This window comes from Priapulus caudatus, unplaced genomic scaffold (assembly GCF_000485595.1).
Source record: "Priapulus caudatus unplaced genomic scaffold, Priapulus_caudatus-5.0.1 Scaffold1775, whole genome shotgun sequence".
Classification (NCBI taxonomy): Eukaryota; Metazoa; Priapulida; class Priapulimorpha; order Priapulimorphida; family Priapulidae; genus Priapulus; species Priapulus caudatus.
The window spans coordinates 44424-56461 of NW_014578836.1; the positions used below are offsets into that span (position 1 = coordinate 44424).

Consider the following 12038-nt stretch of genomic DNA (forward strand, 5'->3'; position numbering starts at 1 on the left):
CATCGTGCATAACCTGCTTATGTTACCGTAGTACGTACCTGTATGTTACGGACGGTGTGTACCCTGTATGTTAGCGATCGGAACGTACCTGTATGCTCACGAAGGTACTACCTGTAAGTTACCGACCGGAACGCTTACTTGTATGTTAGCGACCGGTAGCCGTACCTGTATGTTACCGACGTCATACACAACCTGTGCGTTCACCAGAACGATACGTACCTGGCATATCTAGCGAAGGGTACTTACACTGTACGTGTCTGGTATTGTGGAAGATGGCGTTGATATCGTCGCGGTAAATCTGAGAAAAGGCGGGGTCGGCGTAGTCATACCGAGCACCGAATATGATGGAGACAATCACGTCAACACCACAGCTGCCTGAGAAGAGCCTGCCGGTGCCGTGTATATGTATTATAAATGTCTGTACACACAGACATCCCCCACACACACACACCCATGCACCCACACCCACGCACGCACACACAACCACGCACACACCCATGCACGCACACACAGACAGACTACAACGCCACACACATACACACACTACACACACATACACACACGTACATGCACACACGCACACATACCGACACACGTGGATCAAGTGATTGCAAAATAATGAGTGTATGGTAGAGACAATAATAAGGGAGCGTCAGTGAAGTAAGAACAAGACAGTGTGGTGTGAGAGAGAGTTAGAGATGGATATATATATATAATATATCAAGAGCTATAAAACCTCTTGCTATTACTTAGCTCTTGATATCAAGAGCTAATAATTATTAGCTCTTGTTGTATTATTAGCTCTTGATACATATATATACATAAATATATACATATATATATATATGTATATATAAGTGGGGATAGATAGTTAGAAAAAGGCTCAAGAGCGAGACATCTTGTGCATAAAATATTTCTGGTTATTCTCTTCTACCTGTGGATCGAGCGGCTCCCCGTTGGTGTCCCTTAGATGTGCGAGACAGGCGGACGCCTCCTCCTGATCTTCTTTCTCTATGCTGACCTTCCCATGCCGAACTCACGCAACTTGGTGAGCGCAAACTTCTATGCTCCCTCCATAGCTTTCCCTCGCTAAATGCACAGTCCCTGCATCAAGCCAGAAAGGATATAGAATCTATGTACATCCGGCAGCTGCATACATTGCAAGGATGATAAATTTGAAAATCAAAATCCCGGAAAAACAATCCACGTTCCTATTTTTACTGCGGTACACAAGAATCTAGAATCACCGCAAAAATACGCAAAATAATTGTTATGCTAATGCAATTATCTTTTAAAGTTATTATTATATTAAATTAATTGTTGATAATATAATAACGAAGGACAAATAATCCCTTTATGTCTCAGTGTGCTCTCATGCGCTCCTTGGATTTCTGTGCACTAATAATATAATATTTTCTACCGCATAAAGTATATTATTATTATATTATTATTATTATTAATATATTACACTTATTATTATTAATAATTTATTAATTCATTTTCACTGGGTGGTTGGAAACACGTTAAGAGCATATCAGATGTAACGTTGAATAATGGAAATTTAAAACCCCTGCGTATTGTAATCTATATCAATATCTATAGCTATATCTATATATTATTTATATATATATATCTATATTATATATATATATATATATATTTGTATATGTATATATATATATATATTTATTTATTTATATATACATGTGTGTGTATGCATTCGTGTGTGCGTGCGTGCGTTTGTGTCGTGTGTGTGTGGTGTGGTGTGTCGAGTGTGTGTGTGTGCGTGTGTTTGTGTGTCGTGTGTGTGTGTGTGTGTGTGTGTGGTGTGTGTGTGTGTGTGTGTGTGTGTGTGTGTGTGTGTGTATGTGTGTGTGTGCGTCTGTGTGTGTGTGTGCGTGTGGTGTGTGTGTTTGTGTGTGTGTGTGTGTGTGTGTGTGTGTGTGGTGTGTGTGTTACCCCCGCCACCCGCAATGCATTGCAAGAATGATACCATTAACAATTCTGAATCCCGGAAATATTATTCCCTACATAAGGTCAAACATGCAAATGTAATGGTCACTCGAGGAAAAACGACTCGTTGTCAGATGTAATTGTATGTGCGATGGGTGATTTAATGGATGTTGACGCGTTCTATGGAGGTGGCCGCTAACACATGCCTGTCCGTAGTATATATATAATATATATATATATATATATATATCAATTCTAAAAAAATAGCGACGGTAGAAAGATCTTACGACAGCAAAATGTATTAAGTATGCTGATGTTCCCTTGTCTGATTTTTTAAAGTAGCAGTATATAGTATATATATATATATATATATATATATAGTACTATATAAGTATATATACCACCATAATACGCACACTAGTTTATAGACTATAAAAGAATCCATTTCTGGAGTTCGACAGTCCCCAGCTATTTTCAAATTATGGCAGCAATGGTTGTTTGAGAATGATAGCTAGTTAGTATGAATTTGCTACATATGAGCTTAACATTAACATGACACGGTAAGTTACACGCAACGCACCATATCATCGACACCACGATCGGTCTGCTAATAGCGGATGCCAGTACATAGGAATTCGGTCGCGCCGACGATCATGCTACGCCACGCTGGTAGAGAAAGTGCCTACCCTCGCGCTATAGCTCCCATAGGTTGAGTTAACAAAAGGTAAAACTGAAACATTTTTGTATTATGTATATATTAATTATATATATATATATATATGATATAGAAGGCAGAAAAAAAAAGAGTAGAGTATGGGAGCAAGATGTAATGGATGATAGATGGATAGATTGGATCGAACGACAGGATATGCGTAGATGAATCGGTTTGGGTAGATCGGAAGACGATAGATGGATAGATGGTAGATGGAATGGAATTAAGATGGATAGATGATATAGTATGGATAGATGATTAGATGCGCTGTAGATAAGTTAGATAGATATATCGATATACGCACTAGATAGGTAAATAGATAGATAATAGATAGATAGATAGATCAGAGAGACTATAGGATAGATCGATGATCCTCGACATCAATTCGCATCCCGCATTAGATACAATAGATAGATAGATAGATAGAATAGATAGATAGATAGAATAGGTAGAGTAGCGAGATAGAATAGATTCGATAGATAGATATGCATTAGATAGCATCGAATCGATAATAGTCATAGATACGAATAGATCAGATCATAGATAGATAGAATTACGATAGAATAGTAGATAGAATAGATAGATAGATAGATAGACAAGATTGTACAAAGTTAACTCGGCTGACACTGAGATCCATGTAGAGAGCATGAATAGCGGTCCAGTACTGCTCAACTCAACTGCTTGCAGAAAACGTCCCCCATGATTGAACCAGGCCAGCGAGAACGAAGGAGCACGACGAACGGGCCAGACGCGGGGAATCCGGCGGCGCTCCACAGCCCGTGGGCTTCACGTAGGTACGACACACGAGAGCCGTGACGACGACAACACGACTCGCTGACGCATGTGGCCAAGAAACTTGCAGCAGCTGCCGCGAAGCCGCTGCTACGATGCCGCCCATTGTCGCTACACGTCGTGACAGCGTAGTAACTACACTAGTCCGGGAATTCGCGCCCTGCTCACGGGATTTTACGAACACCGGCGCCACTCGAGATGGGCATGTGATGGCGAGGAGATGAATGAGAATAGCCGACTCGAATGAGTGCGGTAGGATACGGGCAGTGAGGTACTTAGCGTTTTGGATAAAGCCAGGCGATAGCAGAGAGGTTAAGCCTTCCTTCAGGAAATCACCGGTAAAATCCAGTTATTAACATTCATCGTGATGAACGCTGTGGTGGTGTTTCGGCTTCCGCCCTCGCTTCCAAAACTGCATTTCGTTCACCTTTATCCTCCTGCTTACATCTCACTCCTAAATAAACTGCCATCAACGACTAAGCTCCTACTATCTACTCTATATCAAGCGACAGCCGACGTTTACGGTAGGCACGTGCAATGCCCGCTGGCTCCTTTGGTGTGCGTCCGTCAGGAAATATACAAATTATGAGCCGCGAGTCATTTCTAGGACATCCTTTAGTAAGTCTAACATTAGCCAATTGTACGAAGTGTGTGGGGGTGATGACTTTACTACGGCCGTCACGTTCTTTTCACGCTTGAGTTTATTTCACCTGTAATGTCATACATCTATATCTTCCAAATGCAAAATGCACACTAGATCTATCGATCTATCCTATCTACTCCTATCTCATCTATCTATCTATCTATCTATCTATCTATCTATCTATCTATCTATCTATCTATCTATCTATCTATCTATCTATCTATCTATCTATCTATCTATCTATCTATCTATCTATCTATCTATCTATCTATCTATCTATCTATCTATTTATTTATCTATCTATCTATCTATCTATCTAACTATCTATCTATCTATCTATCTACTTATAATCATAATAAATTACAGTCATAGATGTTTGTATGTTTACATATATGTATAACATAATTATGCATGTTTGTATATATACACATACATATACAAATACGTGTTTCAGTTTACTGTTGTGGACTGGTTGGTCGTCAAGGATGTGGAGCTAGCGAGGGAGGCATTTCTCAACCAGGGCGAGCACACGTCGGCGCGACCATTCCACTATGTGCTGCGTCGCTACATGGCAGACGAACGAGGGGAGATGAACGGTGCGTGCGATATACGCTCATGTTCTAACATCACGTAATTACTCACGTCATATCAAGTGCATATGAACGGAAACGCCAAGGGTGCGTCCGCTTCCAAAAACATTCATGTTTATAGACAGGAAACCAGACAGACAGGCGTAATATAAGGCGACCGGCAGATAGCTAAAGCTGGTAATGCTCTATGTATTTCATAATAAATTCATAAATTAGTAATAGAACAAAATACAACTCATTCATAAGCAAACAAATAATTTAATCTACAACAAAATTGTGTTGGCGTATTGGTTGCCCGAGCTAAACAGCTTAGAGGAAAAGCTCATTGCTTCTAAATCCTATTCAGGTGGTCAAGAATTTAGGGCGTTCGTGTTTTATGAATTAGACATGTGTACATCAAACGTATTCATGACATCAGGAGTAAGATAATATCAAGAGCAGATAAAGAAGGTTCTGCTCTTTATCTGCTTCTTTATCTGCTCTTTATCTGCTCCTGATAATATAGAAAGAGTATGACACTCCAAAACACGAGAAATTCAACATTTGCTTGCTTAATTTTACCGATGATATGTTACGTGCAACTCAATAAAAATTACATCTAAATTAGCGTTGGACATCCACCGCACACCCAAACTTTACTTTGTTTTCAGAACTTCGACATCAGGCTACCAGATGGCGATACCGATCCGTGTATGGATGAAACCTTTGGCTTCACCTGGATGGCAAATCCGTATCTGTTACATTTCGTCGCGCGACCGTAATCCACAATGATTTCATAAAAACTCGCAACGTTTTAAAAAATAACGTCGTACGAGTGATAAACCTGTGGTAAAACGCTTGCTATAAAACTGCATTATCTTACGTTTTAACCTGTAACTAAACTGCGTTACCTAACGTTTTTACCTTAACTTGTGATTAAACTCCTTCTATGTTATCATAAAAATTAACGACTGTGATTAAACTTGTATGTTTCTAACGTTTTATCTCTATAATAAATAAAACCTGTGAATTAATTTTCGTTATCTCTGCACTGTGGTACTTGAATAAAATCGTGTCATAAGCAGCCTTTGTTTAGATAGGGTTAAGGAGATATTTTGCCGATTAAATTGTAGCAAGCAATTTAATTTGTGGTGAGAAATATTCAGGGCGCACTTCATTAAGTCGCTGGCAATTAGACCATGAGACATTCTCTCTTGTAGGTTTATGCAAATAAAACCTTTATCTGTCAATTTAAACTACTGTAGTCGTAGCTTGATTATATTCATGATTGTAGTACAAATTCAATTTGTGTATGAAACATTAGAGAGCGTAACCATTGAATATATTCGCAAATAATTTGGTACTTATATAGTATGTTTTCTCTTTAGTTTGGTGGGGATATAAACTTTCATTTTTTAATTCAAACTGATTTACATTGAGGCATGCAATTTATTGTGTGAGAAACGTTAAAATGGCGTCATTCAACTATCTTGCAATTGTTGTAATATTTTTTTCTCGGTTAGGTTGTAATGCAGGAAGATATGCCATAAATAATAGGCAAAATAGTTATACATTTATTTAATTTAGCGATGTTTTAAAGTTAAGTTATTAAATAAACATAATAATCATTATCATAATAACAAATTAACAATCTGACGTTTTATGTGCTGTATTGCGGGCTCTGCTATTTATTTATATGTTACTACATCACGCTCACGGTGTGGCGGATGTGATATGTAGCGATACCGAGGTACGCCCTGAAGTTTCGTATGTATGGTCACGGATGTCTGCGTGTGCTTCGCCTTCATGAGCATTGAGGTGAGACGAGGACAGCGTGCGTCGGTTAATTTAGTGTCGGCACGTAGGACTGTCGTTTGTCATGTTGTCGTGTCGGGGCATAGTAAAATGAATTACAGTACTAGTAGTAGTCGAATATTAAATAGGTCGGTTTAAGTATTTTCTAGACTAGAGTACAGGTAATGAGAAAATATGTAACTCTCGTGCATGGCTGCAGCGGGAGAAGGAGGCCGCCGGTTACTGTAGGCATTTGCCGCGGCTGCGTTCGTATGTTCATTCTATTTTGTTTAATCCTCTGTTGCTTACCGCGGGGTGTGCAAGCTTGTCTATTTAACGGTAACGTATAAGCGCGACAGGCCAGGGCGTGGGGTTAACCGTGACCGGTGGTGTCTGTGTGTGGTGCCGCCCATTCGTATGGCAATGGTTGACTAACTCTTACGAATGCACCGAACCGGAACACGGCGCAGAATGCGGTTAGTAGCGGGGAGCGCAGTAGCCTGAAGCGCTTCGAGTGGCTAGCGGCATCCGGATGGCGACGCGCTACGCGCAGGTTTTCAACGTCTCCGGGCGCAACAGGTGAGCTGAAATACTAAGGTGTGTTGTGCTAGTCACTAAGTTTCGACGGTGCGCCATCGGTGTCGCCGGAAGACATGAAACGCTACAGTATGTATGTATGTATGTATGTATGTATGTATGTATGTATGTATGTATGTATGTATGTATGTATATGTATGTATGTATAGTATGTGTGCTATGTATGTATGTATGATGTATATGTATGTATGTGATGATGATATGTATTGTACTGTATGTATGTATGTATGTATGTATGTGTAGTGTATGTATGTTATGTATGTATGTTATGTTATGTATGTATGTATGTATATGTATGTATGTATGTAATGTATGTATGTCTGTATGTATGTATGTGGATGGTAATGTATGTATGTATTTATGATGGTTATGTATGTATGTATCGTATTGCTATGTTGATGTATATGCTATGTATGGTATGTATGTATGTGTAGTGGTATGTATGTATGTATGTATGGATGTATGTTGGTATGTTATGTATGTATGTATGTATCGTAATGTATGTATGTATGTATGTATGTATGTATGTATGTATGTATGTATGTATGGTATGTAATGTATGTATGTATGTCATGTATGTATGTATGTATGGTATGTATTTGTATGTATGTATGTGATGTGTATGTATGTATGTATGTATGTTGTATGTTTGTATGTATGCTGTTGTATGTACTGTATGTATGTATGTATGTATGTATGTAGTATGTATGTATGTATGTATGTACTTTGTATGTATGTATGTATGTATGTATGTATTGTGTATGTATGTAGGATGTTTGTATATGTATGTATGTATGTATGGTATGTATGTTATGTATGTATGTATGTATGGTATGTATGTATGTATGTATGTTGCATTGTATGTTTTGTAGATATGTATGTAGGGTATGTTAATGTATGTATGGTATTATGTAGTAGTATGTATGTATGTATGCTATGTATATAGTATGTATGTGATTTGTATGTATGTATGCTATGTATGTATGTATGTATGTATGTTATGTATGTAATGGTATGTATGTAATGTATGGTGTATATGTATGTTGTGATGTATGTGTGTGTGTGTGTGTGTGTGTGTGCCTGTGGTAGTGGGCGTGGTATGTGTGTGTATGTGGGTGTGTATGTGTCGTGTGTGTCGTGTGGTGTGTGGGTGTATGTATGTACTGTTATGTATGTGTGTATGTGTGTCATGTATGTATGCGTGTGTGTGTTGTTGTGTGTATGTGGTATGTTGTGTATGTGTGTTGTTTGCTGTGGGGGATGTGGTGGTTGATGTAATGTATGTATGTATGTGAGATGTATGTATGTATGTGATGTGTGTATGTATGTATTGTGTGTATGCGCCTGGTATGGATGTTGTATGTGTGTATGTGTGTATGTGTGTATGTGGTAGGGTGTGTGTCATGTGTTGTATGTGTGTATGTTCGGCGACGTTCTCTCCTGTGTAACGTCCGCCTGTGCTTTTCCTCCTCTGTGTGTTGTGTCTGTAAGTGTCGATGCTCGTGTCTTTTCTGTCCGGTTCCCGCCTTGTTTGTGTGTGTGTGTGATGTTGTATGTATGTATGGTATGCATGTATGATGGCATTGCAGTGCAATGTAATGTATGTATGCCATGCATGTATGTATGTAGTGTTGCATGTATGTATGTATGATGTTATGTATGTATGAGTGTATGTATGTATGGTTATCTACATGTATCGTATGATATGTATGAGTATGCATGCTCTGTATGTATGTATGTATGTATGTATGTATGTATGTATGTATGTATGTATGTATGTATGTATGAGTAGATGACATAAAATAGATAGACGGATAAGATTGATAGAAGCGTGGACAGACGTATAGAAGGCGATAGCGTGGGATAGATGATATATAAGATTGAAGTAGATAAATAGATGGATGGGTTAATAGAGGGATAGATAAATAGATAGATAGATAGATAGATAGATAGATAGATAGTAGTATAGATAGATAGAGGTAGATGATAGAGGAGAGATGAAGCTAATTGATCTAAAATAGAGTGACAGGCATAAATAGAGAGAAAGACGAGATTGATAGATTAAATAGATAAATGATATATTAGATAGATTTACAAAGTAACTCTTGCTAACCTGCGGTCCATGTAGAGGCTAAATATCGGTCCCGTTAGCTGCTCGCTCAGCTTGCTGCAGGTAGCTTCCCGTATGATTTTGCCGCGCCAGCGAGACAAGGGAGCCAACGACGGGGCGCCTAGCGCGGGGTCGCGGCGGCCGACTCCACGCGTTCGCTTCACGTAGATACGATGACCACGAGCAGCCGTGACGACAACCAACACGACGGACGGCTGGACGGAGTGTTTCTACCGAGAAACTGGCAGCAGCTTGCGCGCAAGCCGCTGCTACGGCTGCGCCCTATTGCGCCGACACGTGCCGCTGACGCAGCCTAGTACACACGCGGATGCGCGTCGGCTTCACAGACGAATTAGGATGAGATGGGGTGGGATGAGATGGGATGGAATGGGAAAGAAATAAAATAGAATTTGGATATGATATGATAATGTTACGAAATTAGGTTAGCAGAGGGTAGGCTAAGATTATGCCATTACATTGACCGTAAAAATTTTCAAAGGGTTTAAGGTTAGGATAGATAGTTAGGGTGATGTTAGAGAGAGGATAGATTCAGGGATAAAATTGGCGAGCATAGACTTTTCGTGCTGTCACACCGCTCGTCTAAGTAGAATGTAAAGTGGTCGCAGTCTGCGGCGATGTCCCTCGCTCCCTTATCAGACTAACCCTGTACATTAAACGGGGTCAATCTATGATGCGCCGTTTATTTTCATATTCAGCTTAAGGACAAATGGACGAAGGCTTAATTGTTATTCATTGAGTTTCACTTTCGTAAATAACACTGTTTAGACTGTCTAATTAGAATGCTCAGTGTACACTGCGATCAGCAGTTGTGTGTGTGGTGTGTGTGTGTGTGGATGTGTTGTGTGCTCGTGTGTCTGGTGTGCCAGGGCGTCTAATCTATCGGGCAAGCAGTCTCGCCAAAGAAAGTAGTCCACGGTGTCCATTGTCGGGATGGGTGAAAGGGAGCAAGATTTACTAACCGCATTTCGCTGCTGTTATAATCAGTGTCGAGCTTTTAGATGATGACATGGTGTGGCAGTGAAATGCCCGTGACAGAAGTTACACGTTACTGTCGCTATAATGGAAACGAACGCATGTACATGTACAAGTGTATATATGTGGCATATGTATGCATATCGACGCCGCCTTTCATAGTGACGTCATCAAAACCGAGGTCCGGTCCATAATTGCGGCGTATGTTGCTCGAAGTTCAATTTGCATCTAGAAGGATATAGATTGGACATACAGATGGAGATAAACTCAAGCTGGAATACATGAAGCGTGCCGTTAGTAAACGTCATGCACCGGACACTCGCTCGTCATTGGGCTGAATGTGAAGTTATCTCTAAGATGGCCGTACGAATGACCTCGCCTACCGTTTTGTATATATGCCCTACACGCGCAAAGAAGCCGAAGGGACATTGCATTCGTCTCCCTACGCACGTCGCTGTCGGCTGATAGAAAAATAATAGTTCATTACGAGTTTGCTATTTTATAACAAGCAGTTGTGACAGGCACTTGGTAACACCACCACGCTCCTGTTTATACTATTTTTTTTTTTTTTTTTTTTTTTTCCTATCGCAAAGCTTACCGCCTCCTATCCTAGGTTTCATTCGCAAAGCTAATATACCGCTTTACACCGCTACATGTTTCTATACCTACTTCTCTTCCAGTCTCCTCCCATCCGAGTGCGGCGCAGTCTCAATCCCAGTTTGTCCGTGACCGGGCCGCGCATCGTGTGTGCTGTTACTACTTAGGCTGTCAGCGCATGTGTGGCGACAATGAGCGGCAGCCGTAGCCAGCCCGCTAGGCCAGCTGCTGCAGTTTCTTGGCAGACAACATTTCAGTCGTCAGTGTTGGTTCGTCGTCAGCGGCTCTCGTGTGGGGGCGCGTCGTACTACGTGAAAGTGACCCGTGGAGCGCGCCGCCGGACCCCGCGGCTGCCCGTGCGTCGGCTCCCTTCTCTCTCGATGGCAGACAAACATGGGACGACTACCTCATCATGGAAGTGTAGCAATTAGGTGACCGAAATAATCATGCTTCTACATGGGTCCAGGGTGCGCATTGTAAATTGTGTTACATATTATCCGCTGTGGTGCGTGCAAAGCGCCCTGTGTCTTGCGTGTGCCGGTGGCGTTGCGTGCATCATGTGTGTGTGTTTGTGTGTTGTGTGTGTGTGTGTGTGTGTGTTGTGTAATGTGACCAAGTGTGCTTGTCATCGATTACCGTATGGTGCAACATTGTTTGCTAGCGAGTTCACAATGCCGCGCAAAATCTCGGAAAAGACGCTCTATCTAGTTTTATGTTTGTACCTCTCTTCTAATGCCGCCTATAAATTTTTGTGTTATATTAACTAGCAGCAAAGTATACCCGTAGAACCCATGCAAATGTTGTCTTTAAATATAAACTCCATGTTAAGTGACACAGATTAAGTTAAAATTTCATTGTAACTGAAAAGAAAACCACTGCACTGGGTACAACAGAACACTGGCCACAGCTACTGGGCCCACGACTATACTGTGCGAGTACGGTCCGTACGTCAAAGCAGAGTGAGCGCGGGGGATCGTGGCAGTAGAGGGGGGTGGGATCTGAGACGTAGAGCCATCTATTGAGGAATAGATTTTTTCGTTTGAGCCAGAACCATCTTCCCAGACGTGGTGATGTCTGATATGGCTCACACGGCGGCAGTCAAGAGACGCAGCTGTAATTCCGCACGTAAAATGTGAATGTGGGATCTGCTGTATGCGCACTGCCATCTATTGACGTAATAGCGTATTTTTTTCTAATTTTTGAACTAACACTTATACTGTAAGTACGTTTTTTAATTTTTCTCAGCCAGAACCATCTGCCCCAGACGTGGTGATTGCT

At 40.8% G+C, this 12038-nt stretch overlaps 1 protein-coding gene across 1 annotated transcript in view; it reads right to left on the reverse strand.

Moving 5' to 3' along the window:
* The window catches only part of LOC106817573 (cytochrome P450 2D4-like), a gene marked incomplete at its 5' end in the record, with an annotated part of 18596 nt that overhangs the window by 5205 nt on the left and 1353 nt on the right, over nucleotides 1-12038 (reverse strand). The window lies entirely within an intron of this gene.